Here is a 27,672-nt window from a genome sequence, read left to right as displayed (position 1 = left end):
TGTGATTTTGATTTGCATTTCTCTAATAGACAGGGAAGTTGAGCATCTTTACATGTGCCTTTTGGCCATTTGTGTTTCCTCTTCTGAGAAGTGTCTGTTCAAGTCTTTTGCCCATTTTGTAATTGGGTTGGCTGTCTTTTTGTTGTTGAGTTGAACAATCTCTTTATAAATTCTGGATACTAGACCTTTATCCGATATGTTGTTTCCAAATATTGTCTTCCATTATGTAGGTTGTCTTTTTACTTTCTTGATGAAGTTCTTTGATGCACAAAAGTGTTTAATTTTGAGGAGTTCCCATTTCTTACTTTCTTTTTTCAATGCTCTTGCTTTGGGTGTAAGGTCTATAAAATTGCCTCCAAGTATAAGATTTATAAGATAGTTCCCTGCATTTTCTTCTAATAGTTTTATGGTCTGAGATCTATTGTTTAGGTCTTTGATGCATTTTGAGTTAGCTTTTTTTTTTTCACATCTGAAGTTTTTTATTTTCTTCTCAATGTGATAATACTATGTAAAAGATGCAGAGTCTAATATGGAGGTAGAATTATTGGGTTAAAAGGGAGGACATCCAAAGTTTGAGACATTTATGGAGTTGTCTTTTAGTATACAAAAGCCTTCCCTCTTGTCTTTCTTCCTAGTCAGTGTGGAGAGAGTCCCTTTCCCACTCAGCATCTTGGAAGCAAATGAATCGAAGCACTTTTCAAAAGGAGGCTGGCATGGGCTGGGCTGGGCTGAACCAGGGCTCTCCGGTCCACTGCATGGTCTTAGCCCAGCTGCCTGACTTCAGTTTCCCCAGCTGAAAATGTAAAGAACAATATTGATTTCAAAGTATGGGTTTGGTAAACACTGGCCGTTCTTCCCCTCACCTCTACCCCCCAAATCTTTTACTCTATCTAACTGTCTCAATGTTTGGAATGCATCAGTAGTACATTTTATAGGTGTTTGGGGTATTTTCTTTGATTTTTTAAATGATTACAAGAAGTTGGTGAAAATAAAATAGAAAGTATGGAGCAAATAAATATATGTGGGAAGAGCAGAGGACAAATGGTAATGCAACTATCTCAGCTGACATCTTCCTTCTCTACCCAAAATAGATCAAGTTAGAGCCTCTTGGTTGTCTTCATGAGTGTATTAGTTAGGGTTCTCTAGAGAAACAGAATCAACAGGGAACACTTGCAAATATAAAATTTATAAAAGTGTCTCACGTGACTGCAGGAACACAGAGTCCAAAATCCACAGGGCAGGCTGTGAAGCTGACAACTCCGATGGATGGCCTGGATGCACTCCGCAGGAGAGGCTCACCAGCCATAGCAGGAATGGAGCCTTTCTCCTCTGAGTCCTCCTTAAAAGGCTTCCAATGATTAGATTTAGCATCACTAATTGCAGAAGACACTCCCCTTTGGCTGATTACAAATGGAGTCAGCTGTGGATGCAGCTGACGTGATCATGACCTAATCCTATGAAATGTCCTCATTGCAACAGACAGGCCAGTGCCTGCCCAATCAGATAAACAGGTACCACAACTTGGCCAAGTCGACACATGTCCCTAACCATGACAATGAGCCAGTCGACAAGGGCTCCTCAAACTTGAACGTGCACACGGCTGACCTGGGGACCTTGCTAAAATGCAGGTTCTATATCAACAGGTCTGGGCCGAGAGTCTTCATTTCTAATAAGCTCCCTGGTGATGCTGATGCTAATGGTTCATGGATCACACTCTGTGAAGCAAGGGGATTGAAGGAGTTGGTACTCAAAGTTACAGGTGAAGAAGTGAGGAACAAAGACCATCAGCTTGCAGTTGACCCAGGTGTAGAAGTGAGTGGGCCTCAGAGGGATTCGAGGCCTCTCTCCTCACACGGACTTTGAGAACTTGTCTTCACGACATGGAACCGCATTTCTAGTCTGTAAACTCTGGCTTCACTGTGACCTCCGCCAATTCCCTGGCTCACTCAGATGCTTGTTAACAGAGTAGTGGGGTGGGATGGAGCAGATGTGGGGAATGTAATTTCTACTAAGTTCATACCTGTTGCTTGAAGGCTCTTTTTTTTTTTAATTTTAATTTATTTATTAATTAAAAAAATAAAGAAACAAAATAAAACAACATACATAATCAGTAATTCACAATATCATCACTTAGTTGCATATTCATCATTTCTTAGAACATTTACATTAATTCAGAAAAAAATAAAAAGACAATAGAAAAAGAAATAAAACGAACACAGGAAAGAAAAAAAAAAGATTATACCTACCATACCCCTTACCCCTTGCTTTCATTGATCACTAGCATTTAAACTAAATTTATTTTAGCATTTGTTCCCCCTATTATTTACTTTTATTCCAAATGTTCTACTCCTTTGTTGACAAGGTAGATAAAAGGAGCATCAGACACAAGGTTTTCACAATCATACAGTCACATTGTGACAGCTGTATCATTATTCAATCATCCTCAAGAAACATGGCTACTGGAACACAGCTCTACATTTTCAGGCAGTTCCCTCCAGCTTGAGTTAGCTTTTGTATAGGGTGTGAGATATGGGTCCTCTTTCATTCTTTTGCATATGGATATCCAGTTCTCTAGGCACCATTTATTGAAGAGACTGTTCTCTTCCAGGTGAGTTGGCTTGACTGCCTTATCAAAAATCAATTATCCATAGATGAGAGGGTCTATATCTGAACACTCTGTTCAATTCCATTGGTCAATATATCTATCTTTATGCCAGTACCATGCTGTTTTGATCACTGTAGGTTCATAATACGCCTTGAAGTCAGGTAGCATGAGACCTCCGACTTCATTTTTTTTTTTCTCAGGATACTTTTAGCTAATCGGGGCACCATGCCCTTCCAGATAAGTTTGGTTAACTGTTTTTCTATTTCTGAAAAGTAAGTTGTTGGAATTTTAATTGGTATTGCATTGAATCTGTAAATAAATTTAGGTAGAGTTGACATCTGAACTATATTTAGTCTTCCAATCCATGAACATATATGCCCTTCCATCTATTTAGGTCTTCGGTGATTTCTTTTAACAGTTTCTTGTAGTTTTCTTTGTATAGGTCTTTTGTCTCTTTAGTTAAATTTATTCCTAAATATTTTATTCTTTTAGTTGCAATTGTAAATGGAATTCGTTTCTTGATTTCCCCCTCAGATTGTTCATTACTAGTATATAGAAACACTGCAGATTTTTGAGTGTTGATCTTGTATCCTGCCACTTTGCTGTACTCATTTATTAGCTCTAGTAGTTTTGCTGTGATTTTTTTGGGGTTTTTGACATATAGTATCATATCATATGCAAACAGTGAGACTTTTACTTCTTCCTTCCCAATTTTGATGCCTTGTATTTCTTTTTCTTGTCTAATTGCTCTGGCTAGAACTTCCAACACAATGTTGAATAACAGTCGTGATAGTGGACATCCTTGTCTTGTTCCTGATCTTAGGGGGAAATTTTTCAGTTTTTCCCCGTTGAGGATGATGTTAGCTGTGGGTTTTTCATATATTCTCTTTATCATTTTGAGGAAGTTCCCTTGTATTCCTGTCCTTTGAAGTGTTTTCAACAGGAAAGGAAGTTGAATTTTGTCAAATGCCTTTTCTGCATCAATCGAGATGATCACGTGGTTTTTTTGCTTTGATTTGTTGATATGGTGTATTACATTAATTGATTTTCTTATGTTGAACCATCCTTGCATACCTGGAATGAATCTTGCTTGGTCATGGTGTATCATTCTTTTAATGCGCTGCTGGATTCGATTTGCAAGAATTTTGTTGAGGATTTTTACATCTATATTCATTAGAGAGATTGACCTGTAGTTTTCTTTTTTTGTAGTATCTTTTTGGTATGAGGGTGATGTTGGCTTCATAGAATGAGTTAGGTAGCTTTCCCTCCTCTTCAATTTTTTGGAAGAATTTGAGCAGGATTGATACTAGTTCTTTCTGCAATGTTTGGTAGAATTCACATGTGAAGCCATCTGGTCCTGGACTTTTCTTTTTGGGAAGCTTCTTAATGACTGATTCAATTTCTTTACTTGTGATTGATTTGTTGAGTCGTCTATTTCTTCTTGAGTCAAAGTTGGTTGTTAATGCCTTTCTAGGAAGTTGTCCATTTCATCTACATTGTTATATTTATTAGCATAAAGTTGTTTATAGTTTCCTGTCATTACTTCCTTTATTTCTGTGGGCTTGATGGTTATGTCTCCTCTTCCATTTCTGATCTTATTTATTTGCATCCTCGCTCTTCTTCTTTTTGTCAATCTTGCTAAGGGCCCATCAATCTTATTGATTTTCTCATAGAACCAGCTTCTGGTTTTGTTGATTTTCTCAGTTGTTTTTATGTTCTCAATTTCATTTATTTCTTTCCTTTTGTTTACTTTGGGATTAGTTTGCTGTTCTTTCTCTGCTTCTTCCAAGTGGACAGTTACTTCCTTGATTTTTGCCCTGCTTTTTTGATATAGGCATTTAGGGCAATAAATTTCCCTCTTAGCACTGCCTTTGCTGCATCCCATAAGTTTTGATATATCATGTTTTCATTTTCATTTGCCTCGAGATATTTACTGATTTCTCTTGTAATTTCTTCCTTGACCCACTGGTTGTTTAAGAGTGTGTTGTTGAGCCTCCACATATTTGTGAATTTTCTTGCCCTCTGCCTATTATTGATTTCCAGCCTCATTCCTTTATGATCTGAGAATATGTTTTGTATGTTTTCAATCTTTTAAAATTTATTGAGACTTGCTTTGTGACCCAGCATATGGTCTATGCTTGAGAATAATCCATGAGCACTTGAGAAAAAGGTGTATCCTGCTGTTGTGGGGTGTAATGTTCTATAAATGTCTGTTAAGGCTAGGTCATTTATTGTTTTATTCAAATTCTCTGTTTCTTTATTGATCCTCTGTATAGATGTTCTATCCATTGATGAGAGTGTGGAATTGAAGTCTCCAACTATTATGCTACCATAATAGTTGTGTCTGTTTCTCTTTTCAGTGTTTGCCACATGTATCTTGGAGCATTCTGGTTCGGTGCATAAATATTTATGATTGTTATGTCTTCATGCTGAATTGTTCCTTTTATTAATACATAGTGTCCTTCTTTGTCTCTTCTAACTATTTTACATTTGAAGTCTAATTTGTTGGATATTAGTATAGCTACTCTTGCTCTTTTCTGGTTGTTATTTATATGAAATATCTTTTCCCAACTTTTCACTTTCAACCTATGTTTATCCTTGGGTCTAAGAAGTGTTTCCTGTAGACAACATGTAGATGGGTCCTGTTTTTAAATCCATTCTACCAGTCTGTGTCTTTTGATTGGGGAGTTTAATCCATTAACATTTAGTGTTATTACTGTATGGGTAGTACTTTCTTTACCATTTTGCCTTTTGGATTTTATGTGTCATATCTAATTTTCCTTCTTTTTAACTTTACTCATAGTCTTCCTTTCTACACTCTTCTCCACACCTCTCTCTTCTGTCTTTTTGTGTCTGTCTCTAGTGCTCCCTTTAGTATTTCTTGCAGAGCTGGTCTCTTGGTCACAAATTCTCTCAGTGATTTTTTTGTCTGGAAATGTTTTAATTTCTCCCTCATTTTTGAAGGACAATTTTGCTGGATATAGAATTCTTGGTTGGCAGTTTTCTCTTTTAGTAATTTAAATATATCATCCCACTGTCTTCTCGCTTCCATGGTTTCTGCTGAGAAATTTATGCATAGTCTTATTGGGCTTCCCTTGTATATGATGGATTGCTTTTCTCTTGCTGCTTTCAAGATTATCTCTTTCTCTTTGACCTCTGACATTCTGATTAGTACGTGTCTTGGAATACATCTTTTTGGATGTATTCTCTTTGGGGTACGCTGCACTTCCTGGATCTGTAATTTTAAGTCTTTCATAAGAGTTGGGAAATTTTCAGTGATAATTTCCTCCATTAGTTTTTCTCCTCCTTTTCCCTTCTCTTCTCCTTCTGGGACACCCACAACACCTGTATTCATGCGCTTCATATTGTCATTCAATTCCCTGAGTACCTGTTCATATTTTTCCTTTTTTTTCCCTATATTTTCTTTTGCTTGTCGGATTTCAGATGTTCTGTCCTCCAGTTCACTAATCCTATGTTCTGCCCCTTGAAATCTACCATTGTAGGCTTCCTTTTTTTTTTCTTCTCTTCTGCTGTGCCTTTCATTCTCATAAGTTCTGGGGTTTGTTTTTTCAGACTTTCGATTTCTTCTTTGTGTTCATTCCTTGCCTTCTTTATATCCTCCCTCAATTCACTGACTTGATTTTTGATGAGGTTTTCCATGTCTGTTCTTATATTCTGAATTAATTGTTTCAACTCCTATATCTCATTTGAATTGTTGGTTTGTTCCTTTGTCTGGGCCATATCTTCAGTTTTCCTAGTGTGATTTTTTTTTTTTTGCTGGCATCTAGGCATTTAATTACCTTAATTAATTTATTCTAGAGATTGTTTTCACTTCTTTTACCTAGGGTTTTCTTGCTGGATGAATCTGTTGTCTGTCTGTTCTTTCACATTCAGTTCAGCTTTTTCTGGACCTTGAGCTTAGGTTTTGTTTAACAGAGGAGAATTTTTCAGTTCTTGCTTTCTTGTTTCTTGCCCTGCTTGTGTGGTGCCTCCCCCACCCCACCCTTAGGAGGGTCTACTTAGATATTATAGACCCCAGCCAGATTTTCCCAGACCAAACTGGCCTCCTGTCAGGAGGAAAGAGTCACCTGCATCAGTTTTCCCTGAGAGTGAGACCCAGTAGGTTGAAAGACTTTCCTGTGGCCTCTGAACTCTGTTTTTCTTATCCTGCCCAGTATGCGGTGCTTGTCTGCCTGCAGGTCCCACCAGCATAATATGATATGATACCTTTAACTTTGGCAGACTCTCCCTGCTGGGAACATGGTGGAGACAGAGGAGAGGTTGTAGGCTGGTTTTAATGCCTTCAAATTACCAAGGTCCAGTGTCTGAATTCCTTAAGGGAGGGATTCCACCTGAGTTGCACTTTACCCCTCCCCTTCGGGGAAGGCACAGGCTCCAGACAAGCCCTCAAACAAGCTTGTTTCTGCCTATGCCTGGGGCAGTTGCAGCCTGAGGAGTCCTGCCGCTGTATCCAAGGGCAGTCAAGCCTTTGTAGAAACACAGCCACAGAAACCTCTGTTTCTTTTTTTTTTTTTTTTCCTTTTTCGGTCAGTCCTGCCTCCTTGCCACCAGGGCAAAAATGAGCAACCTCCACTTTGACCATGCTCACCTGAGCTGGGGGCCTATTTTTAGTTGTCAGAATTTGTTAATTAATTCCACAGTTGAAGCTTAGTTGCGCTCAGCCCCTGCTGCTGGTAAAGTTCCTTTCCTTTCCCCTCTGAGAAGGAGCCTGTGGGGAGGGGTGGCGGCCGCCATGGCTTTGGGAACTCACAGTTCTGGGGGTGCTCACTGCTGGTCCAACTGGTCCAGACTGGGGTACGTTGTGTGTCTGATCACTGACGTGCCCCATGAGCAGTTCTGTACTGTTTCTGGTTATTTAGTAATAGTTCTGAAGGATGAACTAAATTGCACACCTTGCTAAGCTGCCATCTTGGCACCTTCTGTAATATATTTTTAATTTGATCTGTAGTATCTTTCATTTCTGTAAGATCTGCTATTATTTTTATTCTTTCAAATTCTTATTTATGCTTTTCTGGTGTCTTCTTGATGTTCTTTATCTCTTTAGACAGTTCATTGAAATTGTTAGAAGATTTGAATGAACATCTTTGATTAATTGTTCCAAATTCTGTCTTTTCTGGCTTTTTATTTTGATCATTTGTCTTGTCCTTATCTTCTTTATTCTTCATATGGTTTATGATTTTTTGTTGTTGGTTTCTTGGCATTTGATTATCTTGGTAAGGTTATTTTGAAAGTTACTTTCCCTTGCTCGTCTAATGTTTTGTTTTTACTTGGTTTATGTCGAAGTTCTCCTTTGTCAGTAATTCCTAGCTAAAGCAAGGTCAGAGGCTGTCTTAGGGGAGCAGTCTTTTTGAAGTCTATTGGAAGCTGGGTAGAGAAACGGCTTGCCAGTCTGCAGTTTCCTAGATTTCCAGCAGATACTGCTGCTGGGCCACCTCTTCTCTACAACCCCTCCCCTCCCCCACTGTGGCAGCCCACTGGACAGGGTCCAGACCAGGTGAAAATCCAGTCAAGGCTGCAGGCCCCCAGGTGTGCTGAAAGCAGCCAGCTCTGGGGATCGGGAATGAGCACTGTCCAGTATCACAAACTCAGGCTTGTAGGCATGATGGGTGTGGTGATTCCCAGACTCCCGTGTGGAAAGACTCGGGGCTGCTGGACTGAGGTTCAGCTGCAGTGAGAGGCTGGCACAGGAATGCTCTGCTTTTCGCCAGCTAGCAAGATTGCCTCAAGGGTAGGGGAATGCTTTCTGGCATTACAATGCAGCCCCCTCACTTCTGCCTCACTGCTTTGTGTATGCAGTGAACACCCTGAGCCCCTATGAAGAGAGGATCGAAGCCGTGGGACCCAGAGTATCTTCTCTCACTGGCCGATTGTCAGAACAGTTCTGCTGTGTGTCCCCCTCTCCTCTGTGGGGAGGACTTCCCAGACTCCCCCAAGTCCAGGCACCCTTAATGCCTGCCTCGGGGTTGAGAATAGGCACTGGGTACTGCAGCAGGGATAAAACCAGTCTAATGGCTCCCGGTTCCTGCACAGGAGTGCTAGACTGTGGGTCTGAGAGGACTGCCTCCCCCTCCTCTCTGAAGCAGAGGTTTGTCGCTTTTCAGCTGCCTTATCTGGGCCATTGCACAGCAGCAGGCCTTAGGGATGATCGCAATTGAGTGCACTTACCCAAATTTCTCAGCCCTAGTTTCTCAACTTTTCCATTCAACATATTAAGAGACTACAAAAATAAAAACATATGGTAATATCAATAGATTCATTAAAAAGCATAAAATAAAATTCATCACCTATTCACAATAAAAACTTAGCATACTTGGGGTAAAAGGGAAGTTTCTCAGTCTGATGAAGGTCTATGAAAAACCCTACAGCCGATTGACCATTGGGAGAGACAGGCCTCCATATATCTTTCGTGCTCTTACCTTGCTGGGTATTCCAAGAAAGACTGATTGCTGTTTACTTGGGCCTCTTCTCAGGATTGTGTTTGCGGTGAGCAGCTGTGAAGGATAAAGTTATGTCTCCCTCTAAGACGAAAAAACAGGCATGCTTACTCCTTGCTATAAACTGGTGGATTTCCCAAACTCAAGTGTTTGTCTTCCTGCTGTGTTTGCAGACTAGCACCTTATCTACTGCCCCTGCAGAGTTTCGGGGCAAAGGGAACTGATGCAAACATGATGCTTACTGTGTTGTGAGTTATAACATTGGTTGTCTCTGATCCAGGAGTCTCATTTCTTATAGCATTTGTGAACCAGTAACAGTATACTTATTAGCTTGCAAGTATAATAATCTGTGTGTCCCAGATCTGACCAGAAAAAAATTGTGAAGCTACAACTACTGGGATTGGATACACTGATCTTGTGGTTGTGGAGGGAAAGCGACACTGAGGAGGGAAAGCTGTAGACTCTTGGAGGTTCAGATGGCTATGCACTTAATGGTCTTTTTGTCCCTAGATCTAGCAGCAGCATGGCAGAACAGTCCTGTGGTCCACTCAAATGGCAAGTGGGACTGGCAGTCTCACTCCCTGCTGGGTTTATAATCCCATCCATGTGTTACAAAAACAAAAACCCACATAGCCCTGGACAGTTCAGAACTATTCTGCTGCCTGATGCCATCATCAGGAGCCTCTTATACGTTTATAAACACACAGACAGGCATAACTTTACCTCAGTCTGATTGATACAAGTTTATGCGGAGTCTTGGGTTATGCCATGTATGGCTATCAGTACTGCAGCTACTCTGTGACAGTGCCCAGGTGGCTTAACTAAATCACTGGAATAGTTGTCCAAATCAAGCTTGACAACAGATCTTGAACTGGAGTGACTTGTACCCCTTCCAATTATGTTTGTATATAGGGGAGAGTGGGCCATGGAATGCTTCTCCATTGGGTGTGGAGATTTCTTTTTTGGCCCATCCTATTGCCAATAACGGAAAGATCAACTGGTCAGTTGAGCTCCATTTGTGGTGGATAATAGACTGCATTTGGGCCACATCCTGAGTGTCTGAAATCAGCCCACTCTTGAGGACTTATTTACATCTGGATGAGCTGAGGACTCTGGGAGCCATAGTTGAGTCAGTTCTATAAGTTGGCCTCATTCTGCTGTTTGGAGTTTCTGTTGAGAGTAGCCTTTGTGAATTGCTGTATGAGACGTATTAATGGATTTTGTCTCAGCCTCTGTCAGTCAGATTAATCAGAGTGGCTGGTTGAGGGGCATACTCGTCAAAATTTGCCAGAAACCAGTACAGCTTAGGACCAAGAGATAGATTGTTGGGAGTGGCAGTGCCCATAGGTCTTGTACTTGTGCACATTTTACTGGGTATTGCAACAATGCAGGGCCCTGGTCTCTTTTTACCTGGGTCATTTCTGAGGGTCCCGATTGCAGGGAATAATGATTAGGGATGAGTTAATATCTCTTTCTTGGACAAAGTGTAGGCTTGATTACAGCTTTCTGTAAAGTGGTAGATTCCCCAGACTCCTTCTCCTGTAATGCAACCCACTGCATATGCAGGTGTTTATCTGGTCCTTTCTGTATTACCTGTGAAACTTGTGGACAAGGAGAACTGACACAAGAATGATGCTCATGTTACTTGCTGTTCCGTGAATAGTAAAGTCCCTTTTCTCTGACCCAGGAGTTTGTGTCATCTACTAGCACCTCGGAAACAGTAGCAGGCTAAATTATTAGTAAAAGATTGAAGATATCCTTCTCAGACTTGAAATTAAGGCAAGAGTCCACTGTTCCCATTTCTTTCTTTCTTTTTTTTTTCTCTTAAGAGGATTTGACTCATGGAAGAAAAACTTTAATTGCTGTTGCAAAAAACATCTGTATGAAGTAGAAAGTAGTTTCAATAACATTAATAGAAAATATGTCCTAGAAACTGGAGGTAACTGGATGTAAAATTCAAGCAGCAATTTTATAGAACAGTCCCAGATGATTACGCTGATGAGGTTGAAAGCCTTGTCTATGGGGAATTTGTGATGATATCTGGAGAAATATTATACTCTATGCATAAACCAAGTTGAATTGTTTTTACCAGTGTGTAAAGTTTCATACAGTGAAAGTATTTTTCTACATGCATTTCAATGGTACAGCAAGAGTGGCATAAAATACCTAAGCACAGAAGAGACCATTCATGCAAGATATCTAATTCCTTGATATAATAATGCATAGAACAATTCAGAGTGATTACGCTATGATTGCAGCTAGGGCTTCCTGCAACTACAAGGGGGTGGTTATGGAAAGTATCAATATCTAGTAAGCAGCCACCACCTTCTTCTATGTGTGTTCTCTCTTTTCTTTTTTTCTTAAATCAACTTTACTGTTATTGCTGATTCTTCTTAGCAAGTTGATTGTAATCATTGAACATAGCACTCTGACAAGACGTTTAAAACCTTCAGTCTACTGGGGAGAAGAAAACACTGTGTGACATTTAGAGCTCTGATTTACGAACAAGGTGGTCATGAACTTTCCTGGCTTGAGGACTTCCACAACTTTCCTGATCAGGTCATCATAGGAGGTCTGACTTAAGTTTGATTCAAGGCAACATAAGAAAATTCTAGTTCTGGAGTGATGTGGATAGTCCAATAAATTCCATCGATTTCATTCCATTCATTGACTATCTACAAGGGTTGAACAGTGTGGCATCAATGACAGAACCTGATATCAGGTCAGGAATTCCACTCTCATGAGTGACATCCTTTGCAGTAACACCATCTTTCATGTAGAACTTGTTCATAACTGCTGGATCAAGCTCACTCATCAGAATTTCCAGGGTTTGATCTGGCTGATTGATTACACGACTCTCTGGGATATCCAGAGTATACGAGTACCAACAGTTAGAATTCATCCATCCCATACAAGATGCTGCTCAATTTGGGAAAATTGCATTGAGAAACTCTGTTTCTTTCTGGAAATTCTGGTGTGGGTACCCTTGGTGAGAAGGCTTCATGAAATTCTTATGAGAATAAAAGAAGCTTTGAATTGAGTCAAACCCACTGTAATCCCTAACAAGCTTCAATAGGGGAACTGGTGCTTTCAGTAAGAGGGTGGTACTACATGTCTTCAAAATGAAACATCTCTTGGAGACAAACATGCTACTCTCACTAAGTTCATAAGCTTCCTGCTTGTCAGTTTTTGTCACATTTATGATTGAACATTGCACATCCTTCAGAAGTTTGGCCCACTCAGATCTCGAGATGGTGCAAAGATCTCCAGACTCTTGGTTTGCATCGGGCTGCTACCAAACCTACAGTAGCTTCTCGGTCCCTTGGAAAAAATGTGCACTTTCCATCACTGTGAGACTTGCGAACAACCAGCAACCACAGAAAATCAACTAAATTAAATCTTTTCTCCTGGTGCTGTGGATTGTTCCAGCTGTGTTACTAAAGTTCAGGTTCTTTTTTTTTTTGCTATAATTTTATATTAACTTTTTTTTAAAAAAAAGGATTAATAAAATTTTACCGTCTTTTTTGTGAGCAAAAGTTGAATGAGAGTGTGTTGGAAATAAGAGGCAGATACAGATCAGTCTCTTGTAGTCCGCTGCTTCCCCGATACAGAGAGTAGACCAAGCACTAGCTTAATTTGCCCCCTGTCTCCATTTCCAATTAACACTTTATTGGTGGTTCTAGCCAGTGCAGTGAAATAAGAAGAAGAAGACAAAAAAAGAGGCATACAACTTGAAAATAAAGAAATACAAGTATTTTTATTCAGAGACAACATAATAATCTATGTAGAAAATGTGGAGCAAAAATTGGTGGTGTTTCTATATAATAGCATAAAGAATTGGAAATAAAAACTAAAAACTATTATCTATGATAGCATCAAAATTATTAAATAGCTAGGGGTAAATTTTAAAAATTATATGCAAAACTTGTGCACTGAATATTCCAAATAGTTATTGAGATAAATTAAAGAACACTTCATAAGTAGAAAGTTATACCACGCTCATGGATCAAAAGACCAGTAATATTAAGATGTTAGTTTTTTCCGGCTGAACTATAGATCCAATGGAATCCCAGTCAGATTCCCAGCAGGTTCTTTAGGATTTTTATTTTAGTGAATTGACAAGTGGAATCTAAAATTAATATGGAAATGTAGAGAGCCTAGAACGGCCTAGATAATTTTGAGAATTAAGAACAAAATTGGAGGGCTCACACTGCTTGAGTTCAAGACTTATTATAAAACTATACAGTAATGAAGATCGTGTAGTACGGGGGTAAAGACAGAGTATATATCACTAAACCAGGACAGAGAGTATAGAAATAGATCACATCTGTATGTTCAACTTATTTTGACCAGACTATCAAGGAAATTCACTGGGGAAAGGATAATCTGTTCAATAATTGCTGCTGGTGCAATTGGGTATCTACATTAACATAAACGATCCCATACCTTCACTTTACTTCATAACCAAAAATTAACTCAAAATGAACTATAGATCTAAATGTAAAAGCTTAAATTATAAAACTTTTAGAATAAAATAGAGGAAATCTTAGGGACCTTTTGCTATGTTTTAGTTTGCTAAATTTTGCTGAAGTATAGTATACCATAAATGGACTGGATTTTCATTCTTTTTCTTTTTAATAGAGAAATCTTCACATACATTCTATAGATGGTGTGTAATCAGTGGCTCACAATGTCATCACATAGTTTGTATTCATCGCCATGATTATTTTTAAAACATTTCCATCACTCCAGAAAAAAAAATAAAATGAAAAAAGAAAAAAACTCATACATATCATACCCCTTACCCCTCCCTCTCATTGACTACTAGTGTTTCCATCTACCAATTTATTTTAACCTTTGTCTCCATTGTTATTTATTTATTTATTTATTTATCCATAGTTTTTATTCATCTGTCTATATCCTGGATATAAGGATCATCAGACACAAGGCTTCATGATCACACATTCACATTGTAAACATATCTTTATACAATCATCTTCGAAAATCAAGGCTACTAGAACACAGCTCAGCAGTTTCAGGTACTTCCCTCTAGCCACTCCAATATACCATAAACTAAAAAGGGATATCTGTATCAAGCATAAGAATAACCTCCAGGATAACCTCTTGACTGTGAAATCTCTCAGCCACTGACACTTTATTTTATCTCATTTCTCTCTTCCCCCTTTTGGTCAAGAAGGCTTTCTCAGTCTCTTGATGTTGGGTCCTGGCTTATCCTGGGATTTCTGTCCCATGTTGCCAGGGAGATTTACACCCATGGGGGTCATGTCCTACATAGGAGAAAGGGCAGTGAGTTCACCTGCTGAGTTGGCTTAGAAAGAGAAGTCACATATGAGTAACAAAAGAGGTTCCCTGGGGGTGACTCTTAGACATAATTTTCAGTAGGCTTAGCCTATCCTTTGCAGGAATACATTTCATCAGGGTAGACCCCAAGATCGAGGTCTCAGCCTATTGATTTGGTTGTCCCAACTGCTTGCAAGAATAACAGAATTTTCTCCAAATGGGCGAGTTAAATATTTCCCCCTTTCTCCCCATTCCCCCAAGGGAACTTTGCAAGTACGTCTTTATTCATGGCCCATATCACTCTGGGATTTATCGGGGTATCACACTAACCTAGATGAATCAACAAAATCACATGCTATTTAAGATTCCATGTACTTATGGTGTCCAACTAAACTGATCTACAAGTTAAATCAGAAAATGTACTATCCAAAATATATATTTTGCACTAGATAAACATCCCTCTCTTTATTCTCACCCAGAAGTTAAAATTTTAAAATATGGACGATATCATCCTTTACCCAGTCTTCTGATATATTTAGTTCTATGCAGATCAACTTCATTCATATCTCTACTCAATGTCTGATCTCTTTTTCAACTTTTTAAACAGTTCTGTATGGAGGTACTGCTGACTTTCATAGCTTCAGAGCTCTAATTCTGAGTCTCAGGTATCACATACATACCCAAAGTTTCTGGGAAAGACAACATATCTTTCAAAGCTCAGTATCTCAGAATTTAGAAATTACAATTATACCTCCTGAATATATGTGACTGCTGTAAGAGCTTACAGTCTAGGACCCTTTACAATAAACTCCAACCTGATAACCCATGCTCTCAACTTCAGTTCACCAAATTCTTATATTATAGTTAGTCCATATGATTGAGGCATGATAGTATTTGTCCTTTTGTTCCTGACATTTCATTAAACATACAGCTTTTAAGTTTCATTCCTTAGTTGCATGCCTCACCACTTCATTCCTTCTGACGGCCTAGTCCATTGAATGTATACACCATAGTTCCCCCTTTCCATTCTTCAATCGTTGTACCCTTAGGCCATCTCCATTCATTGTGGATCTGGAACTCTGTGGCCGGAAACACCAGTGTGCAGATGTAATAGACTGGCTTTTAACAATGGGACTTACTAGCTTACAAGTTTACAGTTCTGAGGCTGTGAAAATGTCCAAAGTGGGGTATCAACAGAACAATACTTTCTTCCTGAAAAAAGGCTGCTGGTGATCTGGGGCTCCTCTGTCGCCTGGAAAGGCAAATGGTGGTCCTTCTTCTCAGTTCCTTTGCTTTCAGCTTCATCTTTGGCTTTCTTTCTGAGTTTCTATGTGTTTCTCTTTTTTTTAACTTATATTTTCTTAGCTTTTCTGAAATTTCATCTCTTATAAAGGATTCCAGTAGAAGAGTTAAGACCCCACTGGGGCATGCCCCAATTGAAACAACTTAATCAAAAGGTCCCACCCACAGTAGGTCTACACCCACAGAAATGGATTACTTTTAAGAACCTGGTCTTTTCTGGGGTTCAGGTAAACACCCAAACCATCACAGGTTAGGTAGAGAATTCTTCAGTAAGACATAAAAAGCACAAAGAAAATATTTATAAATTATACTTTATTAAAATAGTATTTATACCCTTTCCAAAGTGAAAAGGAAAGTATTTGAATAGTGAATTCACTAAAGATTTGTGAATGACGAAAAAGTAAATAAAAAGATGTTCAACCTCAAATGTCATCAAGGATGTGCAAAATAAAACCACACTGAGAAATTTCTAAACAACTGCTTGAAGACTGACCATACCCAGAATTGGTGAGATGACAAGCAACTGGAATTTTCATTGTGGGAGATGCAATTTATTAGAATTACTTTGGAAAATAGTTTGGCGTGGTCTTATAGAGTTAAACATACACTTAGCATATGACCCAGTGTGCTATTCTTAGGCTTTTACCCAAGAGAAATAAAACACATGGCCACAAAAGATTTGTACTGGAGGGTTCATAGCAGCTTTAATCATCATAGCCAAAATAGCTTTAATAGCCCCAGCTGGAAACATCCTAAATGCTCATTAACTAACTGATAAATGGATAAACAAATTGTGACGTTTTCCTACTGTTGAATACTGAGGAATAAAAAGGAATGGACTACTGATATGCAAATCTCAAAAGCACTATGCTAAGTGAAAGAAGCCAGCCATGGAAGAATATATGCAGTATCATTCCATTTATAGGAAACTCTAATAAGGGCAAAATGATAGTGAAAGGAAGTAGATCTGTGGTTATCCGGGCCTGGGGATAGAGACGTGGTTGACTGCAAATGGGTTTGGGGGAACTTTCTGAAATGATGGAAATATTCTGTTATTGTGATTGTGGTGGTGTTACACAGTGGTACATTTGTCAGAATGCATCAGGTTTTATATTTAAAAATGATGACTTATTGTATTATACCTTGTAGTAGGTTGACATTGATATGTACCCCAGAAAATCATGCTCTTAAATTTACTCCATTCCAGTGGATGGACATCTGTTGTAGGTTGCACCTTTTGATTAGATTGTTTCAGTTGAGAACTGCACCAGGGTGGGTCTTAATTCGCTTATTGGAGTCTTTTATAAGAGGATAAAGGACACACAGGAAAAGCTGAGAGCTCAGAGGAGCCCCAGAGGAGCTGAGAGACAAGGACATACCCCCTTCAGAGGAAGCTACTTAAAGCCAGAAGTTGGAAGTAAAGAAACCCAGGAAAGAAGGACCAGCAGATATCATCGTGTGCCTTCCCATGTGACAGAGGAACTCCAGATGCCAGCAACCTCACTTCAGAGTCAAGGTATTGTCCTGTTGAAACCTTGAGTTGGACATTTTCACGGCCTAAGAACTGTAACTTGTAAATGCCCCATTGTAAAAGCCAAACCATTTCTGAATATTGTATCTTCGCAGCCTTAGCAAACCAAAACAAACCTCAATAATGCTGACCAAAACATATGTTAAGGAAAGATTCTAGCTTTTCCTTTTTTTAAGTCATTGTAGGTTTGTAAGTGTGGGGAAGAATAGGAGTCATGACAATGTTTTAGGAAGAGAAATCTGACATTTGAGAGGAGGTTAGAGAGGGACATTGGCGGTATGACGTTAGGCAGGTATCATGTGGGAATCAGGTTGTGAACAGCTGTGGCAACAATATAAAATACTCACTCTTACGTCTCCACTGGGGTCCATTTGCCTGCTTGGCAAAATTACGTCAGACAGTATGCTTTTGGTTGCATGTAACAGAAAATTCAAGTCAAATAGGCTTAAGCATTCAAAGGAATTGCTACTCTGAAGTCCAGGGGAAGGGCAGGTTCCAGGTGTCATTTGATAGAATCACTGTAGCTTCAGGTCTTAACCCAGGTGATTCCCTGGGCTCTACCCTTCTCTGTTTAGTTTTGTCACACATGGTAGTGAGATGGTTGCCTGCACTTCCTGCAGCTGCACATTTCCTAACTGAAGCTCGTGGGGAGAGAGGCAGCCATCCTTAGAATCATATCCTTTAACATCTCCCTGTGATGCTCCTGCCCCCGAACCAATCAATTTCAGTTTATTTTGTTTGTCCCCCATAGAGAAATGCAAAACACTTTGCATTGCTCTATCTATCTATCTATCTATCTATCTATCTATCTATCTATATATGTAGAGAGAGAGAGAGAGAGAGGCTTACTGTGGCCAGTGAAATACAAAAGATTATGTTTTAGAAGTTTTGGATTTGGACTGTGAGGCAGAGAAAAGACTTGAATGTATGATGTGTGTGTGTGTGTGTGTGAGAGAGAGAGAGAGAGAGAAGTAAGAGGATGTTAGAAAGGACAAGAAACTGACAGGAAGGAAGAGAAACAAGTACAAATGGGGAAAGAGAAAGAAATTCAGAGAAAGTAAGACTTAAATTGCACAATAGGCATAGGGTTAGTGATGAATTTCATGTCTCACCATTGAGCTTTGAGTTCTATCAGAATTACCATCCTCAATTGTAGTTGACATAGCAGTTTTCACTGTTTAGAGTTTTTTCTCCCCCAACATTATATTATAAGCATTTTTAAATGTGCAGAAAATGTTAAAGAATTTTACAGTAAAAACCCATATTTCTATCTGTCCATGCTTGAGGCTCGTTTTGGAAGGCTAGCCATTGATTGTGCCTGCTTATGGGAAGAATTTTCTGTTTTTCCAGTGATGGCCAGAGACACACAATTTCACAGAACATTTTGCAATATGAAATCAATTCAAGGGCCAAATTCATATTTAGTGCTCAGGGTTCACAAATCTTATTATATGAAAATACTTATGAGGTTCATAGCAATGATTTCTAAGGAACGAATACAAGTTTATGTTTTTAAATCAACCACTTCTTAAGTTTGTGAAATTTAAATGAAAAAAAACTTGAGGAAGCTATATAAAGGTTATATTAAAATATGCTTAGTAACAATTGATCTGATCTGTTTATACATCTATAAGTAACGTAAAAAAGCAAAGCTTGACTCAGACTTGGTAGTACAGTTTTCATCTTTAAAAGTAAGTTTTTCCAAATGTAAACTAGAGTTAGGTTTGGGGGAATACTAGAATTTAGTGTGGGTCTGTAAAAACATTTCAGAGTTTATAGCTGCTTGACTTGGTGTCTCTGTGATGATGTGTGGTTGGCTTTTTCTACTTTATAAAGGTTTATATTTTTCCTTCTCATCGATCTAGCTCTGCATAACGAACCGTGTTATCAACTGGGTAAAGTGAATAGAGAAACAAGTAGACAACAGTGTATCATTTACAAATTTTATTTAAAGAGGAGATTTAAATTTTCCTATAGTTGAATTTCTGCCAAGAGAGGACAGAAGAAACAGAATTCTTAGTTCATGGATCACCCATATGTTGTCTTACACGGTGTCAGAAAGGCATGCTCGCTGACAAGTTCCTCCATCTACAGCTCTCAGGACACTTACAGGTCATAGCTATCACTCATTTCTTTCCTGCCAGGCTTGTAGTAACTGCAGGTATTTTAAAAATGCAATTGTATATAGATATATTCATACAACATACAATCCACCCAAAGTATCATCACATGGTTGGGTATTTATCACCATGACTGATCAATCTTAGAACATTTACATTACTCCAGAAGAAGAAATAAAAAGAAAAAAGAAAACCCCATACATCCTATACTCCTTCTTCTGCCCCCATCCTGGCCTGCTTATTGACCCCTAGTATTGCATCCTACCCAATTTGAAGATGTATAATAAAGGTGTTAACCAAGACTGTGCAGTATTGTCAGAGATAAATATATAGATTGGTGGAACAGAATAAAACATCCAGAAGTAGATGCATATAAACACAACCAACCTTTTTTCCCCCCCCTGCTATATAGAATGATAGTAGTACCAATGGATGTTGCATGAAGGTAGACTGAGATTTGGGAACCAGCTGATTTTTTGGTTTAGAACTGTGTTATTCAGTCCCGTGGCCATGAGGCACATGTGGCTATTTCAATAACATTAGTTAAAATTAAGGGCAATTGAAAATTCAGTGTCTTGGTCACGTAACATTAGCCACATTTCAAGTGTTGAAAAGCAGCATTTGGCTAGTAGCTACTGCGTTAGACTGGACATAGAGAGAACATTTCTGTTATTGCAGAAGGTTCTCTTAAACAGGGCTGGTCTACTCTGGGTGCCCACAGAGTCTTTTCAGGGGCTTCGGAGGAGATGTTAGGATTGCAGGTGGTTCAGAAGGAAATGTCTAACGAAGAAGCAGAGATAATGAGTATAGACAGTTGATGCTAGAGGTCTGGCACTGACAGGAGGGAGAGACAGGAGAAATAGGGGTGTGTGTGTGTGCGCGCGTTAATGGGAAAAGAACATTCTTAAAGGAAGAAAGTTTATGAGAATGAAAGAACTGAATCTCTGCTAGAACTTAGGGAACAGTATCCGGAAGAGTGGGGGAGATAGACAGATATTGAATATAGGGGAAAACAACTGAAACAGGATATTTAAATGGGTTTCATTCTGTTTCAGGTTTGGCTGAAGCCCCCCAAAGTTGTTAACAAATCAACAGGTGGCAATGACATCCACATTCCTAGATGACCATTTGCAGCTTTAGCCCAACACCTTAAAGGTTGAAGAGGCCAAGATAGGGCGGGAGGTAAGGAAGGAAAGGAATGCTTCTCTCTTGCCTTGAGCTAAGTGAGAATTTGAAGGAGATTGTGTGGGTTGCTTCACTTGGTTGATATCCTCTGGAAGCTGTAGGGACACTGAACCCAGACTAGAGAATTTTAGAGGTCCAGTGTTGGCTGGAACTGCCTTCCAGTTGTGCCACCACTAATGACAAAGAAGGGGTATCTGTTTTCTGGGGACCAGAAGAGGGTCTAATGGGCTTTTTAAAAGTGGCCCTACCCAAGAACCTTTCCTGCCAGGGCTGCTGTAACTTTGTAGAGGCTAGAAGGTGGACAGGCATTCTAAGTGATCAACCAGAGAAGCACTGCTTGTGTCCTGGGACCTGCAGGCGGTGGTTCCCAGCAGGAAAGTGTCTGGGGAACCATGAGGGGCCCGATTTGAGGAGCTGGTCACTGAAGGAGCCGACAGATTGAAGAGAGAAGGGGTCTCCTGCGCCTGGAGCAATCGGGACTGGGGAGTTTGGAACTGGACATTTTCCCTGCTGAACAATTGTGACTAGAAGTGACTGGAAGACTTTTATTTTATTTTTTTTCTGAGTGATTGCAAAAGCTTTGAAACAGATTTCACCCAGGACGAGGAATGAATTAGGCTTCAGAGTGGGTCTAAAAACACAGTGGGAAAAGAATACAACACTCCATGGAGCTCGTTAGGGTAGTGGCTGTTAATGATTTGGAACTTTTGTTGACAGGAAGGAATGTTTAGAAAAGCCAGCTAGGGATTGTGTTGGAGAAATCAGTAAGAGGTAAGTGAAAGGATTATAATCTTCAGTATGCCTTTTTGAAGAGAAATAATGGGCATTAAGTGGACCAGGTAAATGAATTTCACATCTCTTTGCAAGAGTGCTCTGGAGACTGGGATTAGGAGGAGATAGTTATATAAATATATAAATAAATATTGGCGGGGGGCAGTTGTAGTTTGGTGATTTTAAGCCCTGTAATTTTGTGGATTGTCATTTTGAAGTAAGAATAAACTAAGCAGAGAATGCTGCCACACATAGCTAGATTTTTTTTGTATGCTGGTTCAAGGGCTCTTTGATGTTATTTGTAATTCAGTATGTTTCTTTCAGTTCCTGATTGGGTTGGGGGTAATATATTATTTCTATTTCATGTCCAGGTTTGGTTTATCGATGATGTTACATTATCTGGGAATTCTTTTTATACTTTATTAGTTAGGACGCCATCAGCATGCCTTCCTCTCTGCATTAGCTTTATATGTAGGGAGCTCTGAATCAATTTGAGGTGTCACATCTGATAACAGGCAGAAAATGAGCTCTCTCTTTAGGTGTACCCAAAGCTTTAGCCTGGCAGACCTCCCCCCACATCTCATTGGTTACAACTAGGTCCTATGCCAACCTCTAACATAATTACTCGCTGGCAAGGGGAAAGGAATTCTAATAGGCAGTTTTTTAAACTCATTAATATCCACTTGCTAGGGCTAGGAATAGAGTCAGCATCCCCTAAGCATAGAACTTGCAGAGAGGAATAGATACGTAAACAAAATCAGGATTTCTTTAGGAAGTACATAAAGGGAAATGGATGTTGGGTAAAAGTCTTGTACCTGTTCCTAGAGTTATAGTAATATCCCACGGAAACAACTAATTACAGATTAGATGGGAGGAATATAGTATTTATAGACTAAGCTGCTGTGATAAAGGCCCTAAAATACAGTGGTTTAAATAATACAAAAGTTTATCTCGCTCTCATCAATTAAGAGCCCAGAGGCATGTGGTCCAGAGCTGATGGGGTGGCTCTCTCATCCTCAATTCATGGCTCGGATATTACTTACAGTAGTTAAGTTGCAGTAACAACGAAACCCCACAATTCAAAGACTTAGAAAACAAAGTCGATTTTCTCTCCTATCACAGCATGAGGCAAGCTTTCCAGGTCATTGGGGAGCTCTGCTTTTCTGGGCCATTTATGGCCCTGGTTCCTTCCGTGTTGCACATTGCCACCCCTCTAGAGGGTCTTCTTTGTCTTTATGGTGAAAGCTGTGTCCTCATTTACAAAGTTCAACCAGAAAGTGCAGAAAGAATATGGATGAGTGTGATCCATGATCTAAAAGTCTAAGCCAGAAGCGGCACCATTACTTCTGCTCATAGTCCATTGGCAAGAATCTTGTCACATGGGGACGTCTAATTGCAGAATGCCCAAGGAGTGTAGTTTTACTAGTTTTCACATGCCCCGCCTCCTGAGGTTGCTCACGTCATGCCATATCTGGCCAGCAGAAAGTGGGAAAAGAGAATCCAGACCCAGGGCAAGTGTCTGTAAGGTGATGACACTTGAGTTGAATCCATCACTTTCACTCCTTTTTGGGCTAAAGTCAGTCTCATGGCCACATGCAAGGTGGGCTCGGGGATGCGGCGTTTGGCTGGGAGGCTAAGTATTCACCTGTGGTGCTTTGGGGCTGTATGTGCTCCAGAAAAACATGTTCTTAAATTTAATGCATTCCTGGGAGGAGTGAATCCATTGTAAGAAGGACCTTTTGATGAGGCTACTTCAGTTAAGGTGGCCCACCTCAGTCAGGGTGGGTTTTAATCCCATTACTGGAGTCCTTTATAAGAGAATGAAATTCAGGCAAAGAGAGAATAAAACCAGGGAAGCAAGAAGCTGAAATAAATGAAACTCAGAAATGAAGAGAGAGACCAGCAGACGTCGCCATGTGCCTTGCCATGTGTCAGAGAAACCGAAGATCGCCGGCAGCTAGTCTTCAGTCTTCATGAAGAAAACATGGCCTTGATTTGGACATTTTTGCGGGCTCAAAACCATGAGCGAATAAATTCCTATTATTTAAGCTGGACTACTTCATAATATTTGTTTAAGCAGTCAGGGAAACTAAAATACTGCTTAAAATTTGGGAGAAGGAAGAATGGATAACAGACCATTAGCGGTTTCTCTTACACAAACATTTTTATCTGCTTGAGGAAGATATTTCCATTTGAAGACTACTTATTAAACAAAGTTTTACTTAATGCTAAAGCCAGTAATTATCCATTACATCATTGCTGAATTTGGTTCCTTATCATCCTTTCAACATAGGAAAGACTTGATAGTAGTAGTAAAGCAATATTAGTAGTCATTACAAATAAGAAATTTACCAAAGGAACTTTTTACAAAAAATGTGCATGAACTTTGTCTTCTCAAACAACTTGTGTTGTTGTGTTTGCATATGTGTATGTGGTTTTAAACTTATGTAACCTAAAGTTGTAGGTTTGTTTAAAATAAAAAACAACAGGAGGCATCGTTTGAGAATTGAATGGTAAATTCTGTCCTCAAAGCTAGTATGACTTTGATTTTACTATTTTGAAGTGGCCATTTGCTTTCTCATCTAGAAAACTATTCTTTGAGTGTTCATACTGTGCTATCCTAAATTTGAATATTTGTTTTTCCACATACTTTTTTCTAGATTTTCTTGTGCATAAATGCAAACTAATTCAGCAAGGTTTACAGGTAAATTATTCACCATTTTATATATTTGTGAAGTAAAATGAAATAAGATGTTAACAATATAATATATATATATACACACACACACACACTCCATGAGAGCAGACCTTTTTATTCGTTTTGTTTACTGTTCTACCTCCAATGCTAAGAACAGTTTGGGACACACAGCAGACACTCAAGAAATTTTTGTTAAAGGAAAGACTAGGATATATAAAATAAAATATATTTCATATGTAAATCATCAGAGCTGATTCTTACCTTTCCCTTAAAAGAATTTGTATATTTTAGGCGTCCCAGGTGAAGTAATCTTCGTTTGCCTCATCTTCCCAAGGAAAAAGTGCAAGAAGCTTTTGAGTACTCCCTAGGTCTTTATAACCTTAGCAGACCGACAACTGTGTTTGCAGTGAAACATATATAATAAGGGTAAATATATATTATATAGCCAAACACAAGCATTATATAGGGATATGTGGTCTGGAGAGAGGGAAAGGAAAGGCCCCTTCTATCCCAAGGACACCGTAAACATCTTGTTTGAAGGCAGCTGTTCTCAAGTAGAGTGGAGTTTGGGTAGGATTAGGATGAAATGAGAGTAACTTGAAGGAGACTCATTTTAAACTCAAAGATACAAGAAAATTGAAAGGATGGAAAAAGATATTCCACACAAGCAATAACCAAAAAAAAAAAAAAAAAAAAAAAAAAAAGCTGGGGTAGCTATACTGATATCAGACAAAAATAGGCTTTAGCTATAAAAGTAATTTGTATACTAGAATGACCTTTGGTGATTAGAGAGATGGGGTTATATAATCTTCAAAGACTAAGTGGGTAATTTGACCTGCTTCATGTTTTTTTTTTTACTCATACTGTATTATATCCTATTTTTCAGAATTCACGTATCACTGAAAATATTGGACAAGTACAGAGAGAAGCTTTTCAGATTAAACACAGTCTTAGTGCTCTTCTTTCTCATGTGAATCGTTATTTTTTACAAATAGGGGCTCTGTGATGACTAGGTACACAGAGTTGTAAATAAGCTCTACCTGATGATGTGTCCAGAACAGCTGGCATTTTGGACCAGCATTTTAGGCTGAATCTGGTGGTTTTAAGGACATTGGGAGAGAGCCTTCTGGGTCTGTGGAGAGCCACCTGACAGACCCCAGGATAGGAAGATATGTGTTTTGTTCAGCAAATGGCAGGTGGACCAGTATGCCAGGAACAGTAGCTGTGTGTGTGTGTGTGTGTGGCGGGGGGGGGGGGGGGGGGTGGAGGCGTGGCGCAGAGATGCAAGCTGCACTTAGAGAGGGTGCCATAAAAACTGTAAAGAAGTGCATCATGAAGGCCATAAATGCAGAGTTAAAGAGTTCTGTTTTATACTGTGGCTAATGAATAACCAACGGAGATCTTGAACAGGGAAGTGACAGTGCAAGATCTGTGTCTAAAAAAAACAATTCTGGGGGAAAGTGAGTCTGGAGAATTAATTAGACGGGGGCCAGTTTGGGGTAAGGAAGTATCTGTGATGTTCATTTCCCTGTCCTTGGGATTTCCCCTTGTGGATGGCGGGATCTTTTGCCATATGGTGGTGTTCTTTTGAGGCCTGCCAAGTCAGCCGCATTCCATGAGTGGAGGAACAGGAGCTGTGAAATGGGCCCCAGCTGGCCAGTGAGGGGGCTCGGCTTCTTGGCTTTAGTTGGGGACCTTGAGAGCGGAGACTTTCTGAGATCACACCCCTTGGCGGTGGAAGAGCACCTGCTGCGTGTCTGGTGGGGGGTCAAGACGGGAAGACTCTGGGGCCCCTCTTTTTCCTCACAGCCTGGAGGACAGGAGATGTTTTGTGCCTGTTGTCTGGCATGGCCCTCTCTGTGTTTACATCCCTTTGGTCACCTCCAGCCTTTGGTAAAGGTGCATCTGCATGTTCCATCTGGTCTCCATTTTATTACGGGTTATCAAGAGTAGAGCTGTTTTCCACACCTGGGCTCAACGTAAAGGGGAGGCAGCACCTTCCAAATGAAAGGTGTCTGCTTGTTATGGATTGAGTTGTGTCTCCTCCAAAAGACATGTTCAAGTCCTACCCCCAGTCCTGTGCATATGAACGTATTTGTAAATGAACTCTTTGAACATGCTTTTAGTTAAAGGAGGCCACCCTGGATCAGAGTGAGTTGGTGTCTTTATGAGCAGAGGAAATTTGGAGGCAGTAGGAGAAAGATGAGTTGAGAGATGGCCGTGCCGTATGCCCAAGGCAGAGACTGTGTTCCGGATAGCCAGCAAGCCGCCACCAGGGCCCTGCAGGCTTTGGAGGAAGCATGTCTTGCCACCACCGTGATTCTGAACTGCTGGACTCTGTGGTGCTTTGTTACAGCAGCTGGATCAACTAGCCTTTCCTTGTTCAGCAAATGACAGGTAGACCAGTATGCCAGGAGCAGTAGCTGTGTGTGTGTGTGTGTGGGGGGGTGGCGCAGAGATGCAAGCTGCACTTAGAGAGAGTGCCATAAAAGGTTGTAAGGCTAGTTGATCCAGCTCTTCTCTCCATCAGGAAATTCTTCCTCCTGAGCTAGTGCCAGAGACATTTCTTCATGGCAGACCAATGCTTTGCTCTAGGCAAGAAATAAGGAAGTCATGAGAAGGGGCGATGGCTATGGGAGCACGAAGGAAGGTCCCATCTCAGAAACATGCTGATGGCAGACCAAAGCCTTTACAGACGAGGGAAAATAAAATAGCCTGAGAATTTGAAGAACGGCCCCGGAGGCAGGAGCAGAGGTTTCAGTGGGAAGGTGTTGAATTCATGTTGAGTTCTGTACAGGGTCAGGGACTTCTATCCAGTGTCACGCAGTTAGTTACTGGAAGTTTAGGAGTTAGAATCTAGGTTTCCTGAAGCCAGGTCAGTGTTTGTTTGTTTCTATTACCCTAAGATATCTGTTCTGTGGAATGTAATGTGCTTGTCTAGTTTCAGGTGGTGATTGCAGGTCCATGTGGAGATGTCGAGGAGGCCGTTATCCATGAAGCTGGAGTGAAAAACTGAAAATAAATATAGACATTTATTTTAGGATTTATGTACTTATTTAGAGAAGATGGTGGGAGCTATGGGAAGGATAAATTCACCCAGGGAGATTTGGCATGTAGGATATAACTGGAAATAGCCAAGGGGTGGTTTCCTTGAAACCGAGAGAGTGAAAGCTATAAGGCGGTCAGGCTGAGGAAAAGGAAAGAAGCAGCACGAATGCCCCAATCTTTTTTCAAAGATGCATTGTGGCAATGGAGAGGAGGCCATCCCCAGTAACCCCGTTCATAATCAAGAGGTGAAAAAGTTTTTAAAATCAGCCAAGCCCAGGAGAAAGAATGGGTGAAGGGGGACCGATTAGAGGTGGGCTGCTGTGAGCGAACAGTTCAGTCTAGTTAAGAAACAGGTGATGGGAACCGCTGAGGCGAGGGGCAATGTGCTGGGAGCTGAGAATGCAAAGGAGAAGTCGACATGGTCCTGCCTCTGGGAAGCTACTGCCTCACAGAGGATGGCGCGAAACCCACCCAAGAACAACTAATATTTACTGAGTACTGCGTGTCAGGAGCAGTAGTAAAAACTTTACCTGCGTCAGCTCATTTAATCCTCATGATACCTCTGTGCATTGGTTCTCCCTGTTATCATCTGCAGTTTAAAGGAGAGAAAACTCGGGCCCAGAAATATGAAGTTATGTGCCCAGGGGCTTCTGCAG

At 40.0% G+C, this 27,672-nt stretch overlaps 1 protein-coding gene and 1 pseudogene across 5 annotated transcripts in view; one reads left to right on the top strand and one right to left on the bottom strand.

Annotated features, from left to right (window-relative positions):
• Positions 1–27,672, top strand: part of DGKH (diacylglycerol kinase eta) — a 212,010-nt gene that overhangs the window by 48,739 nt on the left and 135,599 nt on the right. The gene's annotated exons all lie outside the window — the stretch shown is intronic.
• Positions 11,438–12,406, bottom strand: LOC143679507 (S-adenosylmethionine decarboxylase proenzyme pseudogene; annotated as a pseudogene).

This window comes from Tamandua tetradactyla, chromosome 4 (genome assembly GCF_023851605.1).
Source record: "Tamandua tetradactyla isolate mTamTet1 chromosome 4, mTamTet1.pri, whole genome shotgun sequence".
Classification (NCBI taxonomy): Eukaryota; Metazoa; Chordata; class Mammalia; order Pilosa; family Myrmecophagidae; genus Tamandua; species Tamandua tetradactyla.
This window is presented reverse-complemented; position numbering and strand designations above follow the sequence as displayed.